This window comes from Lepisma saccharinum, unplaced genomic scaffold (assembly GCF_977018435.1).
Source record: "Lepisma saccharinum unplaced genomic scaffold, izLepSacc3.1 HAP1_SCAFFOLD_727, whole genome shotgun sequence".
Classification (NCBI taxonomy): domain Eukaryota; kingdom Metazoa; phylum Arthropoda; class Insecta; order Zygentoma; family Lepismatidae; genus Lepisma; species Lepisma saccharinum.
This window is the reverse complement of record NW_028143395.1, coordinates 55,371-79,436: the sequence shown is the minus strand read 5'-3', so window position 1 is coordinate 79,436 and position 24,066 is coordinate 55,371. Positions and strand designations below refer to the sequence as shown.

The following is a 24,066-nucleotide window of genomic DNA, read 5'->3' as shown; positions in this document are numbered from 1 at the left end:
CTTAGGTTTTTGATAGACGACAACGACGGAGTCAGCAATGAGTAAACATCTGAACTCGGTGATAGAACCATGTAGAGTAAACTATTACACAACATGTTGCAACAAATTATGACGTAATGTGATGAGTCATATCTAACGTGGCGTCTTCTGATTGGTTAATTATTACAGGTGTTTTCAATACGGTCCGCGCTTTTATTATATATAAGACGGCATACACTGCAGATCAGTCCGTCTCGTGAGAGCAGCCGAAGAGTACGGACGTCCTGTCGCAGCGCTCCTCTTTTTTGTAAAAAAAAAAAATAGGTATCTAACTTTCTTTGAAGCTACATACCATCTATTATTTCAAGTTTAAAGGTGTTTCACGTGGTTTTTCATAGTAATTTCGACCAGATTGAATTTTGACGTGATCGTGCGTTTTCTATTTCGCCTCGTAAAATTCTATATAAAATAACATAGCTGAAAATTCTATCGTAATATACTAGACTTTTTGATTTCTGTGATTTTGGAGAAAGCAATGGCATCCACAACCAGTTTCAATCGTAAAAATGATAAAACTGAATGTGTTACTTGCGAAAAATTAATATCTAAAACTAATATTAGCAAGCACAGGGCAAGATGTATCGAAACAGGTTCGAGAATTAATAGTTTGTTACCTTCTAAGCCTTGTGCTCGATGCGGAAAGATGATCAGCATTGCACATTTAAGTAAACATCTCAAAATTTGCAAACCATCGACCGGACAAGCATCGAAAAGGAAAATCGATGATTCAGAAACGGAAGCTTCCACTTCCATCAAATTAAATTATCTAATGAACGCAAACCAATTAGATCTGCATTCAACGACCAAATCCAGGATTTTTCAATTAAGTCAGAACCAGGCCGTGACATCCTTAGTTTCTTGCATGAAACGAAAACATCTGTACTAAATATTTTAAAAGATAAACTTGAAAACAACTCTATAAAAGTATACGTTGTTCTGTTTTCTGAATACGAAAAAGTCGATGGCACAACGAGTATTTTTTATCATCGTACAAAAACCAGACTCTTTATTTTGCTGACGTCGAAAATTTAGACAACTTCTATTATAAAGTTACCAATGAGCTGGTTAAGAAACATGACGATTTCGAGGCTAAAGGGTCGGGATGGTCTCTGTGTGGAAGTCCTCACACGTTAACTGTTTACGTGAACCAATTCTCGCCTCTTCGCGCTTCCAGCTACGTTCCTCTTCCACCGAACATTCAACACAAGAGAGCTGTGTTAAATATACAGAACAGCGATAACAAGTGTTTCCTTTGGTGTATATTGGCTGCACTGCATCCTGTTTATTGCAAAAATAATCCACAGTGGGTTGGACATTACAAACAATACGAGTCCGAGTTTGAAAGTGTAATGTCTGGCATCGAATACCCGGTGACATTGTCGGATATAACAAAGTTTGAAAATCGTGCAGGAAAACGCATCGCTATTAATGTATATTCCTTCACGTCAGATAAATATCTCGTGCATCCCGTCAGGATAAGCGATATCGACGATGACGATGCTCGTGTGATTAATCTTCTTCTAATTTCAAACGAGGATGTTCATCACTACACGCTAATTCGTTCTCTATCACGTTTGGTCAGAAGTCAAACTACCAAGTATGCAAACCACATCGAAGTTTGCCCGAGATGCCTAACCACGTTCAACGATAAAAAACGAGTCGATTATCGAAATTACACCGGACGTCAGATTGCTATCGATAAACTTGCCGAACATAAAATGTATTGCGGTGACAACAGACCGACTTGCATGTTGATGCCGAAATCAAAAGAGGTCGAAGAATTTAGGATGCATAAGGCATTGTTCGAACATCCCGCAATCATCATTGCTGATTTTGAGTCTTTTCTCAAACCGTTGTCGTACTGCGAACCAGACCCCGAACTTTCTTCCACAACACCGTATCAGTTGCACGAAGCCTCGAGTTTCGGATATGTTGTTGTGCGACAGGATAGGATAGATGAACCGTATGTTTACCGAGGACCAGACGTAATCAAACATTTTTTTGGAAAGATGGTTGAAGAGGTTGAGACTATTGGCAGCCTCTTACGCGAATCGAAACCAATGCTTCCATTATCCAGCGATGAACTTCAATCTCACAATAACATTGAAACGTGTCCGGTGTGCGATCAACGTTTCACCGACGAGAACCGGAAAGTATTTCATCATAATCACTTCACCGGAAACTACGTCGGTGGAATCTGTAACACGTGTAATCTAAAGATCCAAAAACCTACCTTTGTCCCCATATACCTTCATAATGGCAGCGGTTACGACTTCCATCTCTTAATTCGGAATCTTGGATATGATAGACAAAAAATAAATATTCTAGCAGAGAATGAAGAAAGGTACATCAGTGTCAGCAAGCGAGTATTGATTCCGGGAACAAACGAAACTGTGGAGATGAGATTTTTAGATTCTTACAGATTTTTATCTGCGAGCTTGGACGCTCTTGCAAGCAAACTTTCGGCTGAACAATTTAGAATAACGAGAGCTAGTTTTCCCAACGTAGACATAGAAATGATTAGACGTAAAGGTATTTATCCTTACGAATATGTTAGTGATAATTCTAAATTTAACGACGACACTCTTCCACCTCAAACAGAATTTTACAGTCGACTCAGAGAGAAAGGAATCACGGACGATGAATACGAACACGCGCAACGGATGTGGGACAAATTAGGATGTAGGACACTCGGCGATTATCACGATGCCTACTTAAAACTGGACGTGACAATACTCGCGGATGTTTTTCAAGCATTCAGGAAAACGTCGGCGAATATTTACAAATTAGATCCTGCATATTTTTACGGTCTCTTGGGCTTAGCGTGGTCTGCCATGTTATTACAGACAAAAATAAAACTCGAATTGATACCGGACGTGGACATGTTATATTTTATCGAGAGGGGGATACGAGGTGGAATGGTGCAATGCGCACAGAGACATGCAAAAGCAAATAACGTTCACATGACAGAAGAATACGATCCTAACGAACAATCGAAATACATATTTTATGTGGATGCAAATAATTTATACGGACATGATATGATACAAAAACTTCCTTACGGCGGGTTCGAATGGGTGGATACCACTTCCATTAACATTAATAATTTCAACGACTGTGAATTTGGCTTGTTTATAGAGGTGGACCTCGAATTCCCCGACCATCTACACGATTACTTCAAAGATCTACCTCCTGCACCCGAACTAAAATGTTCGCCTGATTCAAATCAACGTAAGCTTCTGTTAACATTGGATAGGAAAGAGAGATACGTTCTCCATTACAAAAATCTTCAATTCTTAATTGAGAAGGGAGTTCAAGTAATAAATGTGAGAAGAATAATGAAATTCAAACATTCCGAGTGGTTAAAACCTTACATTGAAAAAAATACGTATCATAGAACACGCGCCACGTCAGATTTAGATAAAGATTTTTTTAAACTCATGAATAATGCTGTTTACGGAAAAACAATGGAGAATGTCAGGAAGCACGTGGACGTGAGATTAGTTCCCGATTCAAATAAATGTAGAAAATTGATAGCATCGCCGACATTCAAATCACGAAATATATATGATGAAAACCTGGCCCTGTTTGTGATGGATAAAAAAATAATCAAGTTCAACAAACCAATCTACGTGGGGGCGACGGTTTTGGATTTATCTAAACTGCATATGTTTGAATTTCATTATAATGTCATGAAACCCTTCTATAATGAAAATATAACACTTTTGTACACGGACACGGACAGTTTTATTTATTCCGTACAGACATCTGACCTCTACAACAATTTGAAACAACCGAAAATGATTGATCATTTCGACACATCTTCCTTCCCTCAACCAAACAGATTTGATCTCCCTTCTCGCAATAAAAAAGTGCTTGGTAAAATGAAGGATGAATGCAACGGAGAAATCATTCTGGAGTTCGCCGGCTTACGTTCCAAAATGTATGTGGTGAAAACAGAAACCAGCATCACCAAAAAAGCCAAAGGTGTTGGTAAAAATACCGTGAAAAACAAGCTTGTGTTCGAGGATTACATCAATTGCCTCTATTCACAGTCGAGGATTCTACGTTTGGAGACAAGGATACAAAGCGTAGACTACGTGCTTACCACAAACAAAGTTAGGAAAGTAGCATTAGATCCGCATGACGATAAAAGATGTATTTTGTCTTGTGGAATCCACACGTTGCCTTGGGGACACTATCGTTTAGAAATTAGTAAAAATTGTAGGCAATGCAAATGAAAAAAAATAAACTTAAATAACTATAACTTAAATAAAAAAAAACTTTAACTGTCTCAAATTATCACATACACAATAAATAACTAGCAAGGACAATGAATCTCTTTGGTTTCCGAAAGCAAACAATGGAGGCTGTACACCGCACGACAGATCATGAATTTCTACCTTCCATGTTTCTCACAACGTTGCAACGTTTAGAAAGTCGTTGATTTTGTTTCTGTATTTTCCGTCGTTGGGTTTCCTCGTCATGTCGATCGTCGCGAATCCGAAATCGTCACTGTTCCAGCAAGAAGAGCAACGTTCCGAAAATTGATTGATCAACAGGCCGTTGAGTTTAGATTTTGAAGGTGTAGAATACGTGTACCAAGTTTTGGTGGTCCTGGGGTCAAGGGGTAAGAAGTTAGCCCACCCTCCAAAACTTTTGATCACTCGTAACTTTTGAACGAATAGTCGTAGAAAGGTCGGGTTTAGTGCGTCGGTCGAGTCTCGGTGTCCTCTGTCCACCCATACCAAAATGAACATAGGTCGTCATGGAACCAATTTTTTTCATCAATCGAAAATTTTTTCCAAGTCCACAGCGTTAAATTGCAAATATCTCGAATTTTTGACAAACAGAGGTGTCTGATAGGACCTTTGAGAAAACAAAAAACACGTGAAACTCTACAGTGGTGTGGTTATCTATAACCGCAACCGTTAGAACCTTCATTGGTTGGGCACCACGCACCCTGGCGGGGTTATAGGGGCCAGGAATCCTAAAAAACAATTATTATTTTTGTTTGTTTGCTTGCGTCACAATACGGAAATAATGAGAGGCGCGCACGCGCGTGTGTGGCACATCGTTCCCGAGAGGTTTACAAAGGTTGCGATATATAAACGTGGTCCCCGGACTTGGAAAAATTTACGATAAGGCGCATTCGCTCACCACTGTTGCCAGCTATAGGTCTTTTAAATCTCTCTCTCTCTTCATCTTACAGCAACGTTGGCATCTCTCTCTTTTTTTTAGTTGTAGGTGGTTTGCCAACACTCTCTAGTTAATAATGCTACATATTATACACACACACGCACACACGCACACGCACATATATACTGTGTTGACATCCATCCATCCATCTCTCTCTCTTTTACGGCAGTGTGTGTTTGTTGCCGGCTCTCCTTGCCCAGTGTGTGTATGTTACGCCAGTGTATAAATTGGCTAAGCCTCAAAAAAAAAAAAAAAAAAAAAAAAAGGTAGTAGCCCTTGCCAAGTAAGAAGAAGAAGAAGGGGTGTAGGTAGGTGTTGGCAACACTGCGAGAAAATGAGGCTTATGCCTTACAAGAGCAAACCATTAAGTCGAGCCCTACCGAGCCCCACTCCGAGCCCCACTTTCGGTTGCAGAACTCTCTATTTGGGTCTACTCTAAAGTAGATCAAAGCATGTAGAGGCTCTCGTGTAGTTTAGCACGTAATAAAAAAAGAGGATAGGTTAAGTTATATCACGTAAGATCGTGATATACCTACCAAGTGTGAGTGGGAAAAAAGGGAAATTTTACTAAAACATCGCTAAACGCTAAAACATCGACAAAAAATTGTCAAAATATATCAAAAACTGATATTCAATTGATAAAAAAAGAGGCTACAAATGCACTCGTACCAAGTGTGAGTGGGAAAAAAGGGAAATTTCACTAAAACATCGCTAAACGCTAAAACATCGACAAAAAATTGTCAAAATATGTCAAAAACTGATATTCAATTGATAAAAAAAGAGGATAAAAAAGCACTCGTACCAAGTGTTATTTTGAAACAATAAACTTGCACTACTATGCGACGCAAAAATATCGCTAACATCGGCGAAAATAGTGGATACGGATCGAGAATGAGGAAGGAGGAACTACGTAGATTTGTTTGGGGCAAAAGAAAGGTCAGGATTGGCCTGGTTCAGACTGGGGGGATGGGCACAAGTTAAACTTAAACGGGAGGACGGGAGCGTAGAATGCCCGCTATGCGGTGAAGACGAGAGGAAATTTCACATTCTCCTCCAGTGCAAAGAAACAGGGGAGGCAAGACAAAAATATATCAGGGAAATGAATGAAGATAACATTGAGAATATAATGACAAGCGTTATTAGGAGGGAGAGACCGAGAGGGGGGGAGGAAATAAGGAATCTGGGAACTTTCCTATACTACGCCTGGGCAAAGAGAGCAAAGAAGCTCAGTGGGGATAGCGAGCATGTGTGAAAGGGGGGAGGGTTACTAAATAAATAAATTAATTAATAATTTGGAGAAAATTTAGGAATCACTCAGGTAACAGTGCAAGTATAGGGAAAGATTTGAAATGAAATAGTGTTTGTGAACTCCCAAGCAGTGTGGAGGTGGAAGCAGACTAAAAGGAGGAAGGGTGTAGGGAAAGTACACGGAAATTTTCACTTGTATGGTATGTATAACTGTAAAGGCTCATACTGGAAATAAATTCTATTCTATATTACACTTCATGGGGCCCATAAGCATGGCCTCCGGCAGAATTACTTGAAGGGTTGTGTACCTAGTATAGAATATAATCATATTGTTTCCTAACATCGAGTACTTTAAGAAGTCCTCTTTTACGCTTGCTTATACAAATTACATATACTACATTCTAGAAAAGTAAATATGTAATTTAAAAGACTAACCGTGAAAAAAAATCAAGTGAATTCTTAAAACCGCCGCAATCCATTTGTTCATAGGCGGTTAGCTTTGTAATCTAAGCAATCTCGATAGCACGATAGCGATGTGAAATGACTACAGGTGACACCTCTCGGCAATCGCATATATACACACACACCCATACATTACATACGCTATGTGTGCGTGTGTAAAGGTAGGTAGGTAGAGGGGGCACCTTTGGCAATATTTTGCGGGGGGTCTAAGATTTGTAGATCCCGCACTGGCTTTGACGCCAGAGGTCCCAGGTTGGGCATGTGAGTGATCAGCAATTTCATGATATCATCACCCATCCTCATCTTTGCGATTAGCCAAAAGTGGCAGCAATGCGAAGTAAAATAAACCAAATAAAACAATCAAACATTCTCATCTCACTCAAAGACCTTGCGAATCCAATCCAAAATCTACCAATAGAACCTGCAGTGAGTTTCATTTATCTCGTGCATTCATCTGACTAATGTAATTTTCTTACAGTTTAACTTTAGGGTATAACTTAAAATGGCGTTGTGTTTGTGTTCCATTCGATACCAAAATTAGATTTTAAGTAATTAATGTCCAATTATAAGTATATCTAATACATAGGTAAAAATAATTCCCCCCTCGTCTGATAATATCGCAAATTGCAAAGTGTTTAAATGTCTAGGAAAAATTTCATTTCACCTAGGAATGATATCGCGATGCGATGAGTCGAGAATTGTCACAGCCTCATCTCGTCTCCGGTGTGGCGTGGTCAGTCTCGTTCTTGTTTGTGTTTATTTTTGTTTCGGTTTCCACTCAGAAGTTATTAAAACTTATTCTAGATTCACTTCATGCTCAGATAGGCTAATCGGGACTCTATTTTCAAAATTTCTTAATATATAGGTTTAAGTATGGTTTTCCGAACACCCCCTTACAAAGTTATGAAAAGTATGGGTGAGGTACAGCAGTACATTGTACCCCCAACCAAGTTGGTCTGTAGTGTCTCGTCTCGTTCGTGTAAGTATTTCGTTTTGGAAAATTCCATTTTAAATATTCAAAAGGAAATGGGATCAGTCATATACTCTTCTGATGAAGATATGTATCTTATCTTCGAATCGACGCGACCATTTCTTTCAAAAAGTGTACCCCCACCCCCACCCCCCTTACGCAAAGGAGCATTCGTCTGTAACGTGATTTTCTGACAGCAAATCTGATTCCATCGTTCCACACACATTTTAAACAATTTTCATCTCCTTAAAGATGTTTCCAAGAACTTAGGTCAATGAACTAACTAGTAGCAAGCACAATGCAGTATGGTTTGAGTTTCTGCGGTAAGGAAAAGGAAGATATTGTTTATAAGTTATAAACAATATTCGCTTTTCTATTGGGAGAACTGAAAATAGGTTATTTTAACAGTAGCACCTTGCGTCTGCTGTCAAATTACCAAGGGGGGTACAGGGGGTACAACTCGATTTACGGATTTAGGGAGGTACAGTACCCCCCTTCAAAAATTTAGGGGGTACAATGTACCCCTGTACCCCCCCGTTCCTGCGCCACTGAACTGAAAGCTCCCTTGCCAAAATAAATGTTCTCGCCATCACAACGGCTGCTTCAGTATCTGGGTGAATAGAATAGAATAGAATAGAATAGAATGGTCTTTATTTAAGCAGGCGTGTTTCGGCCTCATGGGCCGTTCTTACAACCAACCCTTGTCAAAGATACAATAAATGAATAAAAACAAAAAGAAAGAAAAAAAACACATAATGATCATGATAATACAATAAAGAAAATATAAAGATTATACAATGATAAAATAATACATTGAATAGATTAGTATATATACTGTTGAGTAAAGATAAGTAATAAGTCTTCGGTAGTTCAATGTGTATGCCGGGGGGGGGGGGTAGGTTAGGTATGCATAAGTGCAGGTGCAATTGTTAACATATGAAGGTTAATTAAGTTGTTGGGACAATAGTAAGTTCTTCAGATTTTTCTTAAAACTTTGATGGCAAATAATGTTAGTCAATGGTGCAGGCAGTTTGTTCCATTCCCTGATCCCTGTAACAATGATGGACTTGTTATATGTGGCGGTTTTATGTTTGGGGATTTTTAGATTGTGCTTGTTGCGGATATTATGTTCGGCTGATGTTCTACGAGAACAGATCTTATCGGATAAGTATTTTGGGGAGCCACTCTTAAGTATTTTGTGCATCAAGGTGAGTGTTAAGTATTTTCTTCTATTGCTAATGTTTAGCCAAGAAAGTTTCTTTAAATAGGGGGATACATGTTCCTTTCTGTTTAGGTTAAATATGAAACGTATACAACAATTCTGAATTTTTTGAAGTTTATAGTTTAAGCCCTGGGATATATTACTGTACACTGGAGCGCAATAGTCTAACGTGGATAGGACGAGTGATTGCATAAGACGATCTTTAACATTAGCGTCCAGAGCATGTTTTAAATGATACAAAGATTTAAGTTTCCCCATACAGTTTTTCACAATAAATTCGACTTGTGGCTCCCAATTTAAGTGTCTATCGAACACAATCCCCAAGTTTTTGCTTGTATCCACTTCGCATAGCGGTATACTGCCAAGAGTTGGAGGAGAAGGTGCGTTTTTGTGAAGTTTCTTAAGTGTACCATGAGTTCCTATGGTCATGAAGCAAGATTTTGTTGGATTTAATTGAAGGGAGTTCCTCCGTGACCAATTTGTTATAGCATCAAGGTCGAATTGAAGTTTGGTCATCGCATTATCATAGTTTTCTGTATTACACTGAATATAGATTTGCGAATCGTCAGCATACTGATGGTAGTGGCAATATTGGACAGCGCGGTCGAAATCAGCTACGTAAATCATGTAAAGTAGTGGACCCAATATACTTCCTTGAGGGACGCCTTGTTGAACAACTAACCATTTAGAGTATGTGACTTCCGGTTCCCGATATTTCACACGTTGTTTCCTGTTGCCGAGATATGATCGAAACCAATTTAACGCGTTTCCGGTAACGCCATAGTTGTCACGGTATCTAGTGACATGTGAAACGCAGTTCGATATAAATTATTTTTTGTTTATTGATTCATTTTATGCACAAACATGAAAGTGTGAGGTTTGATTTATTTTGTGAATAAACTTGTATCCGAGCCAGACGTCGGGAGTTGGGGACGAGTTTTTCTTGAGTGACAGCCGCCGCCTGGAACATGACATATTTGCACCAACGCGGAGATAAGGAAAGATTATTTTCGCCGCTACCGGGCTTGAGTCGCAGCAGGCGTTCGAACCCATGTTCACGGATGACCAGGAAAACCAGCTGGAGCACAACTCTGCAAGGATCCAGGACGCGTCGCCGACCGCGCCTTTCAAGACAATGGACAGAGGTCATTTCCATCCCTCTGAAACAGAAGCCAAGCCACTAGAGCTTCCTTTTCAACGGAAGAATTCGAATCTCTTATATATAGGCAGTACTATGATTCCAGACACAGTTTTTACCCGGATTTCATAGAGAGAGCATCTCCGCGCTACACTCTCGCGTGATCATTGCTTTGTGTCCGTGAACTTTGTTTCCTTACGTACTGTGAGCAACTTGCGGATAGGGAGTTACCAGTGTGCGCCTTATTTTGGTGAAGATTACGCGGTGATTTGTTTTTGCCGAGCGTGGACTACATAAGGATGGAGGGCTAAAGAAGATAGAGAAGGGGGGCGTCGCTTCCCTGACGCCTGCAACGACGCCGAAGCCAGTCAGACGACGCCGAAACCAAACACTGCCCCAAAGCCCGAAGGACGCTTTCAGATCGACGTCCCAACCAAAGCCCGAAGGACGTTTCCAGATCGACGTTCCAACCGAAGCTAGTTACCAGAGAAAGAGAGGGAAGGATGATACCAGAACGACGCTCAAACGAAGCCCGGCACCAGAGAGAGATGATTGCGGATCGACGTCCAATTGATGCCCGACACTAGAGATATTCCGAACCGGCGCGTGACCACGTACACCCGACGCTAGTGGCAAGAGGAACGCCCGAAGTACTAAGGAGGTGCAAGTACACCAGATCGTCGCAATTATTCTTCGTCGCGATCGACCTCGGAGGACAATTTCGCCACAAAGGAACCGTGTACAAGTCCCGCGTCCAGGAGAGATGAATGACCACGCCATGTAGCAGAGTCTGGTACAGTATACTTCAGAGGGTCTCATGTACATGTAAACGTGCGTCGCCAGTATCAACACCGTACAGTTAACGCCGAAGTCTCACTTATTTGCAAAGTTACTCAGGAAAACCCAAACCTAACTTCCGCGTCTAAAAATTGTTTTGGTATTGTTATAAAAAAGGGTAATTTCATGTTCAGATGTTCTAATTTAATTGTCTGCATTCAGCGTTAGAAGCTCCATTTCATTTCTTTAATATTTAGTGTAAATTGTCAAAGTGTGCTCCATTTCTTGTGTAACCGACCGCCCCGTCGCGCCATTTAATTTGTCAATAGTTGACTGATGAGTCCTTTTTAATTGTGGAAAGCGTAGTTGTTTTTATTGCAAGGTCGTGTGCGTGAAATAGTATTATTTGTTGCTTAGTGGTTTTTGATGTAATTTTCGCTCGCGCCGACGATTGATTTGTGTATTTCCGGCAGCTGGAGCCAATTAAGTTTTTGCATCACTATGTAATTGAGTAGTTGTTCTCATTGGACGAGAGAGGCTTATAGGTAATACCCCCGTCCGAGAAACTTGTATAATGTCGTTCTTACGAGTCGATGCACACGTTCATTCGAACGAAAGATTTAACCACGCCGACCCAATTGTCTTAGTTAACCGCTTTCCGAGGGCTGGCGCTTAAGTTAATTTAAAAGAGCACAGGAGCTGGAAGACAAATGCCCTAAATTCACATAAAGGTTTAAAATTAAAAGGAATGATATGTTAATGAGATCCATGATTTGTATCCATACTTCACATGTAAAAATACCTCATGTGTGTGAAAGAGAGATAGAGTGAATGTTGTGAGAGTGAGGAGGCTTTGTAAACAGTTGTTGATTGCAATAATTTTTGTTGTTACAATATATATTCACTTTTTACCGTTCGTCAGTGTTGTTATTTGACGTTTTTCAGGTACCGGATATTATACTATTAGTGTGTTATGAATGTTCGAATCTACATATCCAAGGTAAACATAACAGTGTAATATTTCAAGGTATCTATCCCCGCCTCGCAATAGTATGACAATAAACGACCGTCTCAGTACCGAACTTGAAAACCTGGACCGTGAGTCACGACCGGTCTCCCGTACACATAACGACGTTTGGCCCCGTGCCGGGGTATGATTGACACGTCATTTCGGGGACCGTGAGTGCACTCGTTACATTTGGCGCCGCGAACATGGGACGGCAACTTTTGTCATGTCTTTCCAGGAAAGCCAGGTTGCGAGAGCGGTAGAAATTTCATTGTTGTATACGTCACGCATAAAATTCTTGTGTTAGGTTCCTGGTTATTTGTGTGTTTTTTCGTTTTGTATTTCGAGGGTTATTTTGATGTATTTGTCGTAGGTTCACGTGTAAGGACACGTGATTGGGCGTAATTGGTAACAATAGGGCAGATATTTTTTTCGGCGAAAGCAGCAAGGGCAGCTGCATAGGTCATTTTTTATGTACTTTTTGTGTATTTTTTTTGTTGTTGGCATAATTTATGGCATCAGGCTGAGTTGCGGGATAAGGGATTCCCGACGGACCTCCTTTTTCTTTTTATGTATCGATTTGTAATTCACATTTTGTGTGAGCTCGCGTAAGTTTGCGTAACTGTTCCAAAGTGCGACAGAAGATTGAGCAGATATTTAGCGAAAGGCCTTCATGAGATTAAGAAATCGTCGTATAGACTGTTTGAACAAGAGTGACGTCATGATGGTTTGCGAGGCTTGTGGAAAGGAATTTGCTGATTTCGAAATCAACAGCGAGGGGGCCAGACCGGTTTGTCCCCAGTGCAAGGGCCCGTTGGAAATGGAAAGGGAGATACCAATTGCCCAAGGGGGTACATCGTCACGTGCGGACAGCGACCACAGCAAGGAACAAGATGACGTAGGAAGTGGCAGTGTTGCCAACCAATTCCAGATAATCCTCAAGATGCTCCAAGGAATGGAAACCAGGATGAAAGCCAGCATGCAAAGAATGCGGATCAACATCCAAGAAATGGGAACCAAGGTACAAACCACCAGCCAGGAGTTGCAGACCGAGGCGCAGACCAATATCCAGGGGTTGGAAACCAGGATGCAGACCAACGTACGAAGGATGGGAGAACACCTCCAAGGAACAGTTCGCGCCTCCGGGGGAGAAATGATGCAACAACTCCTCCCAACGATCCAAGAATTCGAGGCTCAAATCAAACCCAGGACCGAGGAGACCGACCCTCGCATCATGGATCAAGGAGCCAAGGCGGCAACACTGGCGCAGAGCGTACGTGAACGAGAAGGAGCCTTGCAACACATCGGCCAGCAAAGTGCACAGCTGGAGTTCCTTTGCAATCGGAGCAACGATGCCCTCGAGCGACAAGTGCGGCGAACAGCGAACCCAGCGGAAGGGAATTCCGAGAAGATAAAGGGAATCGAGGAAAAACTACAACCATTGAACGTAGCCGACGTTCCGGTATCACCGCGAGAGCCGACAGCTATGACGTCATCGCAGCCAGCTGAAGTTCCTTCGCCTTCAAGGAGCACGAGTGACGTAAGACCGACTAAATGTGTCAGCCGAGGAAGCGAAGTGGAATCGGTACTACATCTTCCATCGCCGCGACCGTTCGAAGCCCAAACTTCAAGCCAGGATGACATACGGACTGAACCGCCGTCGGCGGGGAGAGCTTTGTTCCCGCCCGAATATGAGAAAAACTTCAAGAAGTTCTCCGGGGACGACAGGATATCGCCGTCTGCCCTCGTCGAGGAATTCGAAGCAACAGCCCGGGAGTTAGGACTGGCGGATGGAGAGCGATTGCTTGTACTGAAAGGCTGGGTGCAAGATCAAACACAGAACAAGCTGGATCGGAATGAAAGACACTTTCATTCGTACTCGGCGTTTAGTGAAGCCTTCCTGACGCACTTTCCACGCTCTATGCAAGTGAAGGGAAAGATCAAGGAGCTGTTTTACATGTACGACGGGCCGTATTTATGCAGAGAACTGCAAAAGGTGGAACTGCTCCGACGAAAAGCGCCAAGAGTGGTTAGCGCGATATAAAAGCACGAGCGAGTCTTTGGTTTGAATTCTGATCAGGATGTGAGGTACATTTATCCTATTTTTGTGTAAATTATTGAGAGTGTACAGTATGTATATTTATTAAGTAAATTGGAGGTATCATTTATATCATGTGTTGTGTTATCGAACTGGTTGACTTTTCTTGTACAGGGTGTCAAAAAATTTGTAGTCAAAATTTCATGCCCCTGAGTAGTAAAAAATTTCATTCGCCTACAGAATTTTTTGATCGAAAGGAGGGCGAGATGTCACGGTATCTAGTGACATGTGAAACGCAGTTCGATATAAATTATTTTTTGTTTATTGATTCATTTTATGCACAAACATGAAAGTGTGAGGTTTGATTTATTTTGTGAATAAACTTGTATCCGAGCCAGACGTCGGGAGTTGGGGACGAGTTTTTCTTGAGTGACAGCCGCCGCCTGGAACATGACATATTTGCACCAACGCGGAGATAAGGAAAGATTATTTTCGCCGCTACCGGGCTTGAGTCGCAGCAGGCGTTCGAACCCATGTTCACGGATGACCAGGAAAACCAGCTGGAGCACAACTCTGCAAGGATCCAGGACGCGTCGCCGACCGCGCCTTTCAAGACAATGGACAGAGGTCATTTCCATCCCTCTGAAACAGAAGCCAAGCCACTAGAGCTTCCTTTTCAACGGAAGAATTCGAATCTCTTATATATAGGCAGTACTATGATTCCAGACACAGTTTTTACCCGGATTTCATAGAGAGAGCATCTCCGCGCTACACTCTCGCGTGATCATTGCTTTGTGTCCGTGAACTTTGTTTCCTTACGTACTGTGAGCAACTTGCGGATAGGGAGTTACCAGTGTGCGCCTTATTTTGGTGAAGATTACGCGGTGATTTGTTTTTGCCGAGCGTGGACTACATAAGGATGGAGGGCTAAAGAAGATAGAGAAGGGGGGGCGTCGCTTCCCTGACGCCTGCAACGACGCCGAAGCCAGTCAGACGACGCCGAAACCAAACACTGCCCCAAAGCCCGAAGGACGCTTTCAGATCGACGTCCCAACCAAAGCCCGAAGGACGTTTCCAGATCGACGTTCCAACCGAAGCTAGTTACCAGAGAAAGAGAGGGAAGGATGATACCAGAACGACGCTCAAACGAAGCCCGGCACCAGAGAGAGATGATTGCGGATCGACGTCCAATTGATGCCCGACACTAGAGATATTCCGAACCGGCGCGTGACCACGTACACCCGACGCTAGTGGCAAGAGGAACGCCCGAAGTACTAAGGAGGTGCAAGTACACCAGATCGTCGCAATTATTCTTCGTCGCGATCGACCTCGGAGGACAATTTCGCCACAAAGGAACCGTGTACAAGTCCCGCGTCCAGGAGAGATGAATGACCACGCCATGTAGCAGAGTCTGGTACAGTATACTTCAGAGGGTCTCATGTACATGTAAACGTGCGTCGCCAGTATCAACACCGTACAGTTAACGCCGAAGTCTCACTTATTTGCAAAGTTACTCAGGAAAACCCAAACCTAACTTCCGCGTCTAAAAATTGTTTTGGTATTGTTATAAAAAAGGGTAATTTCATGTTCAGATGTTCTAATTTAATTGTCTGCATTCAGCGTTAGAAGCTCCATTTCATTTCTTTAATATTTAGTGTAAATTGTCAAAGTGTGCTCCATTTCTTGTGTAACCGACCGCCCCGTCGCGCCATTTAATTTGTCAATAGTTGACTGATGAGTCCTTTTTAATTGTGGAAAGCGTAGTTGTTTTTATTGCAAGGTCGTGTGCGTGAAATAGTATTATTTGTTGCTTAGTGGTTTTTGATGTAATTTTCGCTCGCGCCGACGATTGATTTGTGTATTTCCGGCAGCTGGAGCCAATTAAGTTTTTGCATCACTATGTAATTGAGTAGTTGTTCTCATTGGACGAGAGAGGCTTATAGGTAATACCCCCGTCCGAGAAACTTGTATAATGTCGTTCTTACGAGTCGATGCACACGTTCATTCGAACGAAAGATTTAACCACGCCGACCCAATTGTCTTAGTTAACCGCTTTCCGAGGGCTGGCGCTTAAGTTAATTTAAAAGAGCACAGGAGCTGGAAGACAAATGCCCTAAATTCACATAAAGGTTTAAAATTAAAAGGAATGATATGTTAATGAGATCCATGATTTGTATCCATACTTCACATGTAAAAATACCTCATGTGTGCGAAAGAGAGATAGAGTGAATGTTGTGAGAGTGAGGAGGCTTTGTAAACAGTTGTTGATTGCAATAATTTTTGTTGTTACAGACCCGGTAACGCCATAGTGATACAGTTTGGCCAATAACAATTCATGATTGATCGAGTCGAACGCTCTTGAATAGTCCAACAAGACTAAAAGTGTAACTTCATTTTCATCTATTCCTTTACTTACATTGTCTACGATATCTACCAGCGCAGTGCAAGTACTATGCATTTTTCTGAAACCAGATTGAAAGTGTGGTAGGAAACCTTGAATATGTGAAAGTATTTGTTCATAAATTACTTTTTCAAGTATTTTGGACATTGTGGATAGAATGCTAATAGGTCGTAGATCTTTTATTTCTGTGGGGTTGGATTTTTTAGGTATAGGTGTTACTTCGCATTTTTTCCACTCTTGAGGGAACCAACCTTTGGAAAGGGAAAGATTAATAATGTGCGTAAGAGCTGCTAAACAAAAGGGGATGCAATACTGTAAAATAGTTAGGTTTATGCCATCATAACCGCACGCTTTCGATTTCATTTTGTTAAAAATTTTACGTACTTGTTCGCTACTTACTGGGGTAAAAAAGAACGTGTCATTGTTGGGTTGCTCAAGATACGTGTTGGTTTCATCAATCACCGCTGCATTGTTATCTGAGGGTGCACTCGGCTTAACAAAGAACTCGTTTACCGCATTCGGCCGAAATGTATCTGGGGAGAGCGCATTACTCTTTTTATTTGGTAAAAGTCCCTGGCTTCTGAGGTTAGACCATAAATTTTTAGCATTTTTTACATTCATATTTACCGTTTCGTTATAGTGCTTAAATTTTGCGTTTCTGACTGCTTTTTTGGCTCTGTTTCTGAAGTATTTGTACGATAGGAGAGCGTCTGGGTCTCCTGTATTTACATATCTCAGATGAAAGAAGTCGCGCAACTTCCAGAATTCCCTTACTTGATTTGAAATCCAGGGGGCGGGAGGTTTGGTTACACGAATTTTTCGCTGGGGGGCGTGCTTATCTATTAATCTGATAATGTTATCATTCAAGGCCTCCACCGCTGCATCTACGTCCTCGTTTCTTTCGATTTTGCACCATTCCACATTTTCCGCGTCTTTACGAAACTTGTCCAAGTCCATGGTTTTGAAATTTCTAATTTTGATAATTTTTTTAGGTTGCTTTGGTGTGTACAGGTCAAATATGGAGTATGTTATATGGTGATCTGTGATTCCAGGTAACTCGCTCTGCCCAATTTGCTTTACAATTAAATCTTGTGAACAAACGATTAAATCAATTAATGACTTTGACGTCGCTGTCACTCTGGTTGGTTTGGTAATTAATTGTTTCCCGTGAACTTCCTTGATTATACTCTGAAGGAGTCTAGTACTGCTTTCGTTTTTTCTTAACATGTTGATATTCCAGTCGCCTAACGCAATGAAGTAATCGTAATTTAAGTATAGGTGTTGGAGGATATCTGCTACGTGACTTATGTGAGTATAGCTGACATTTGGGGGTTTATATGCTACCATAAGTCCAATTTTTTTCCTATCGATAGTTAATTCGATTACAAGGTACTCTACGCCGATATCATTATTAAAGAACCCGTCTAAAAGTTTCCATTTAAGCGATTTAGAAATGTATAAGCACACACCACCTCTAGATTTGTTTAATCTATCTTGTCGAACTAATGTGTAATTTTCGATGTCTACTATATTATTACTAATATTCGGTTTTAACCAGCTTTCTGTAATGGCTATCAGGTCAAAGTTTAAGTTCGATATCATTTCTTTAAATTCATCTATGGAGTTGAGTAAACCTTGAATATTTAGATGACATAATTTAAAGCCATTTTCAGATCTATTTATTTCAGCTTCGAGCTGTTCCTTTATATTGTAATTGCTGTGGCGGATATTAATGGGCGACTCATCAAAGTAACTGGAGTGAATTCTGATTGGGAGTGGCGTTTCTGCACCATTGACTACATTGGTAGGGTCATTTATATTTATCGTTTCCTCCACTGTTGGTCATGAAGTATATATTCTGTCCCAAGTGTGAATTGCATATTGGAATAACAATGAAAATGTGCATACGCATAAAAAAACAGGTGCTAGTTATCATAGTGACTTATTACTACAATCAAATTTTTAAAAATGTAAAAAATAAATGAAAAATTTAAGAATAAAAAAGTAAAAATTAATATAAAAATGTGAATACTGACACAAAAAAAGAAAAATAAAAAAAATGAAAATATTTGTTGATTAACTAAAAATGGGAGAAATATAGATTTTTGAGCTTGCCGATATATTCTGGCGTGAGTTAGAATACAAGCTGAGGGTTGTTTACATTTATATAACAGTCTATTATGCGACAGGTTCATGCCCTCCTTTCGCCACCATTGAGGAATGCAGAGAGTATTGCAAGCTTTGTATGGTTCGGCGCGGAATGTTCTCCTGCATTCCCCTACCCTCTACTTTTGACTGGTCACCGTTGCCCGTACGTCATTGATGGGGGAAGCAGTTCCAAAAATAAACGCAACCACCGTTAGGAGGGGAGTGTGGCGGAACAGCGTTACTTTCTGCTGAACTTTGCGATGTCCTCCGGGTCACTAATCCTAACCACGTTTCCGTTGTGTAGGGCAAGTACATTCCCATCGGTTGTCCATACTCGTTCGAATATTTTACTAAGCCTTACCTTGTGAAAAAGGTCCAAATTTGTTTTTGTTAGGTTTTCAGTTATGAAAATACCTGTCCCTGTAGCCTTGAGGTTCTTCTTGTTCTTGTAGACCAAGTCTCTCTGGGCGTAGGTGACAAAGCGCGCAATGATCGGCCGGGGTTTGCCATCACGTCGCGGTGCTCCCAGTCGGTGAACACGATGAAAAACATTTTGTGGCACTTTCACTTTCACCTGCTCATTGATGATTTTTGAAGCAATCACTTCACACTTTTCACCCTCACTTTCATTGATGCCATGAAAAACAAGGTTCAGGCGACGGTCATATTGTTCCAGGGAATTCAGATCCTTTCGCACTTGCTTCACTTGCTTGTCTAGCTCAGAGATTTTCCTCTCGAGATCGTTTTTTACTTCTTGAATGGCATCCTCCACGGCAGATTTAATTGCAGTGGTCAGCGCTGGTTTAATTTCTTTCAACACCGCATCACTTGCAAATGCCAGGGCGATGCGTCTGTCCAGGTCTCCGAACTGTTGGTTGAGTTCCTTCGCTATGGCTGTCGAGATGGAGTTTTCAATCCGTTGCCACTCAGCTTTGCTGATTCCCATTTTTCGGGCAATACTGCTCTTAACAATTAAAAAAAATACGACAGAGTAAGTACTTGTGCTGCAGTATCCCCTCCTCCGTGCAAGCTCGAGTTGGGTAGACGGACCCTCTTACATGCGGTTCACAGCGGGCGACTCAAGCGGAAAGAGAGAGCTATTCATGCACGTCCGAACTCCTTGAAGGCTGACAGAATACAATGCTTGCAAACAATAGGCTGTATTTGGACGTGGCAACGTTGGTGCTTCCCGACCCTGAAAGAACCCGCTTGACTTCTCACACACACCTTGTTTCAGCGACTCAAGATGGCCTGGGCATGGATGTTTGTGAGTGTCCATTCATCAATTTCATCATATCATCACTCATCCCCCAGAGCAGTCGAGTCGCCCCCTCCCGTGGATACCCCTCCCCTCCGCGCGTTCATTGGCGCACACCCTTCAACATGTGCACAGAACGCGTTCGCGTTCTCTTACTCCAGAGAATCCGGGAAAGGAATTTTTATAGACCGTGTTAAAAATGTAAACATAAACATTGGTGAGGTCTTGCCCGGTCCCCCCGGAACTTCCGGTTTTAGGCCAGTTCCCGTTCATGGCAGTGCAATTTCACCGACAACGAAGTAAGAAATGAGCGCTTGTTTTCATCAGTTGTGCGACGATAGTCAAGAAAGGTATTTGTTAAAGTTCTACTATGAAGGAGTGGACGTCTAGAATCCGTCGGATGATCAACTGCAGAGCAGATTATTAAAATATTACGTGTCTTTGTGACAGCCAGTTGTATAGCACACTACGTACATACAAGTATCTCATGTACTACACGCACGACGAACGTTTAGATATATTCAATTATTTTGTAAATGGAAAAGTGAGGGAAAGAGAATTCTATAAAACTAGTGATATTATTATATTATAAAGTATGCTTAAGTGAATCTTTGCCAACAAATCTGCAGATGTAATGACATTACAAATGCTAGTAAATGTATTTGCTTTTAACGTCGCCTTTCCGCCTGAGGGATTTAGGGAAAACCTATGATATGGCATGTCACTTTCCCTTGCACGAATTTACTTCAAGCAACAATGGAGTTTTCAGACTGAAGCGACAAGAGATATCGGGATTTCGCATAGAAGCATTCGATCTAAAGCAAACCATTCACCAGTGACGCTTGCGCAAATAACAGGCCGGGGCAACACAATGCACGGTATTGATAAAACGGCCCAGTCCGAGCGACAAGCGACACCTGCAATTTGTCGTCCGGAAGGTGTTTATTTTTTAATGTTGGTTTCCAAGAGACACGTATCGCTGCAGTTTGAAAGCTTCCTTTCGAACCAATTCACCACGAGAAAATGCACGTGTCGCTTGGACTGGACTGTTGTTTTCTCAGTACCATATATCGTGTCGCCTCTCTCTGTTGTACTCGTATGCAAGGTGAATTGTTTCCTTTAGAGTCAAGGGACCGTTGCTTGTGTAATCTCAATGCCACTTAAAATAAAGTGAATCCTCAGTGATCAATGAAATTATTCGAACCGAAGCGACACGACAGGCTGCACGTGTCGCTCAGATTCCCAATGGCCATGAGCGGTAATGCTTATTTATAGACTAAATGGGCCTGTGTCGCTTGTCACTTCGGTACGAACCACTGCTGTCGCGTGTCACTTCGGTTTGAAACCTCACTAAGAGGCGTGCTTTTCACCACAACACAATACGCAGATAAACGATCAACATGCTTGTAAAAAAATGCAAGTCGTAAAAGTCCTTTCCGGGTACCAATTCTTTCTAGTTCTGCTTGTATCAACAGGTTTCGTCTCTCTACGTCCTTCGGAAACCTACGAAGTGATACTTGACTCAATAAATGTGTTCCCGATCAAACTGTGCAACCATATGCTACACAGCTGACACCCTATTTCCTTGTAAAAGAATCTCCACTTTGACCTTTCATATTAACGTCCATAGCATCGTAAGCGTAACCGGATGCTCGAGGGGGACCAGATGAGTGCGCATGCTCCGCAGTAGCTCCGCCTTTAACACCGTCTATAGTGGTGCATTTTGTACTGTTCATATGAATAGTAAGCCTATGTGTGGTATAATTCCACTCCATAATGGCTTAGGAAAAGGAACCAAAATGATTATTGTATTTTATTTGGCATAAAAGATTCGTGTCTAAAAGTTATTTTGTATATGATGGAACCAGTGTGGTATTTAAGAAATTTCCATTGGGGGGATAAAATTTATCAAGCAGAGGGGGGGACACAAGTACCCAGAGGGGGAAATCCCCCAACCCCCCTTCAAACACCACCCTGGATGGAACAAAATGAACATCTCAACGTGAATGGTCAACGTCATATTTTTTTATCTAAATTTTCGCCATATAAGCTTGCATCTTATCGTCCTTGCACCCAGGCCTGTATTTAGGGGAGCTTGGTGAACTACAGCCCCAGGCTTCCATCTTTAAAGGAACATGCACTGGATAAATATTGCTTTAAAAATGGTCATAACATGAAGAAACGAGATATATGAAATAACCATCTGACATCATCTCATCCAAGAATTAAAAATTATGACTGAAATTTTATATAGGACAAGAAGTGAAACATTGTTATCACGTTATCACCCTGTTTGCACCCACTACTTAAGCAAAACACCTGACACACATGAACCGCAAATGGGTAAAAGTACGGATTTACTACTACCCTCATCTACTTCAGTCATTGGTGCCGACCTTCATGACGGAGTATTTAATACTTGACGCCGGGGTCCCAGGCAGGGCTATTAAATGCCCAGGAATTGAAAATAAATTCAATTCTGGTTCGGGAGAGAAAACCAGAAAGCGTAAATGATAGTTTCTGGATCGCAAAGAACATTTTTATCATTAAAGTATTTCAATTCGGCCCTGGAACCTTTTTTTTCAGGATCAATTTAAATACGATTCAAGTTCGGTATTGAAATGAAACAATACGGAACTTGGACCGAATTTAAATTATGCGAGAAAAAAGGTTTCAGTACTGTTATGGAACTCAATAAACCCATTATAATTTATGAATTCCTGGACCTTGAACAAGCCTGGTCCCCAGTTCAAATCCCAGCCTGGGCATGGGTTTTCTTTGTGGATGTCCCTTCATGAATTTCATTATATCATCACTCATCCTCATCGTCGCAATTAGCCAAAAGTGGCAGAAAAGCAACGATTAGTAACAAAAATCAAATGAAGTTTACTGGGTAGTATAAAATATATATAAACTTGAAATAATATGTTTAAAATAAAACAAAACACTTCACAGAATGTAGTATTTTGTGTAGATGTGCCATGTTTCGCAACTATGATGATGGAGATTTGTGTGAGTGTTTACTGTGAAATCTGCACTTAGGAACACTGGTATTTGGCAAGCTGGTATTAGTAGAAAATGTGAAGTTCCAGCTGGCTTATACATCCGAATCTTAATCCCAAATTTCATCACTTGGCAAATTACCCACATAGTTTGGGATATGCATAGCATTGAACGCAAAGGAAATATCAAGCTTCGGAAAATTACACAGTAACGATAACCATTTGAATAAAAACTGAAAATATCTTATAGTGTTTCAAAATTTTGGCGATAACTATAATAAAAAGTGGGAGGAAAGTGTGTCAAAAGGTGCACGCACATGTGCGTTTAAACTGAGAATTCAGATGTTATTATTTTACTTTTGGCAACTGTTTCCATTTTACATGAATTGAACTTTGTTTCCAAGCTCGCTTTCTTTCCCTCTCTCATGTCTTATATATATATATATATATATATATATATATATATATATATATATATAATATAATATATATATATATATATATATATAATATATATATATATATATATATATATATATATGTGTGTGTGTGTGTGTGTGTGTATGTATGTATACACATGACATGGAAATGTTATCTGCTTTTACAGAATTCTAGCATTGTCAACCAAGGTTCAGAAAGCCCTCGGTTACAAAGAAAGAGAACAGCTCAACTGCAAATGAATGAACATGTAACAAGTCTAGAAAATTTGAGGTTTGGAGCCATTAGAGGAGATCTGGAGTCAGTGAAAGAATCCCTAAATAGAGGTAAGATATTTGTATAAGTTTTTTTTTTTGCCTCAATTGTTCCAGAGTTCATTGAGTGTAAAAAAAAATGTTAATAGAAAGTCTTATAAATTGAAACTTGGAGGACACATCTTTATACTGGGAAAAATTTATACTGAGATGGAACTCTTACATAACCCAGTTCTGTTATTCTATAACTTGCCAAGAAATAATGAATGTTAAGTCTAAGGTTCAAATTCTGGATAAATATATTTCTCTTGTTAGATTATTTCACCATCAAACCTTAGAAGTAATAAAATTATATAATATAGTGAAAACATAGGCATTTTACAATCTATTTTTCTGATATGTTTTTGCATGGATTTAGAAATACTTCAGCTCTAATGGGAGCCCACACTCTACTTTCTGCAGAAAA

General features: G+C 40.8%; 1 long non-coding RNA gene across 1 annotated transcript in view; it reads left to right on the top strand.

The window, feature by feature from the left end:
• The window catches only part of LOC145983277 (uncharacterized), a gene marked incomplete at its 3' end in the record, with an annotated part of 33,188 nt that extends 9,516 nt beyond the window's left edge, over window positions 1–23,672 (top strand). The window contains exon 2 of the long non-coding RNA XR_014441231.1: window positions 23,516–23,672. This is a non-coding gene — a long non-coding RNA (uncharacterized LOC145983277). The remainder of the gene's footprint in view (window positions 1–23,515) is intronic.
• Between the last annotated feature and the right edge of the window lie 394 nt (window positions 23,673–24,066).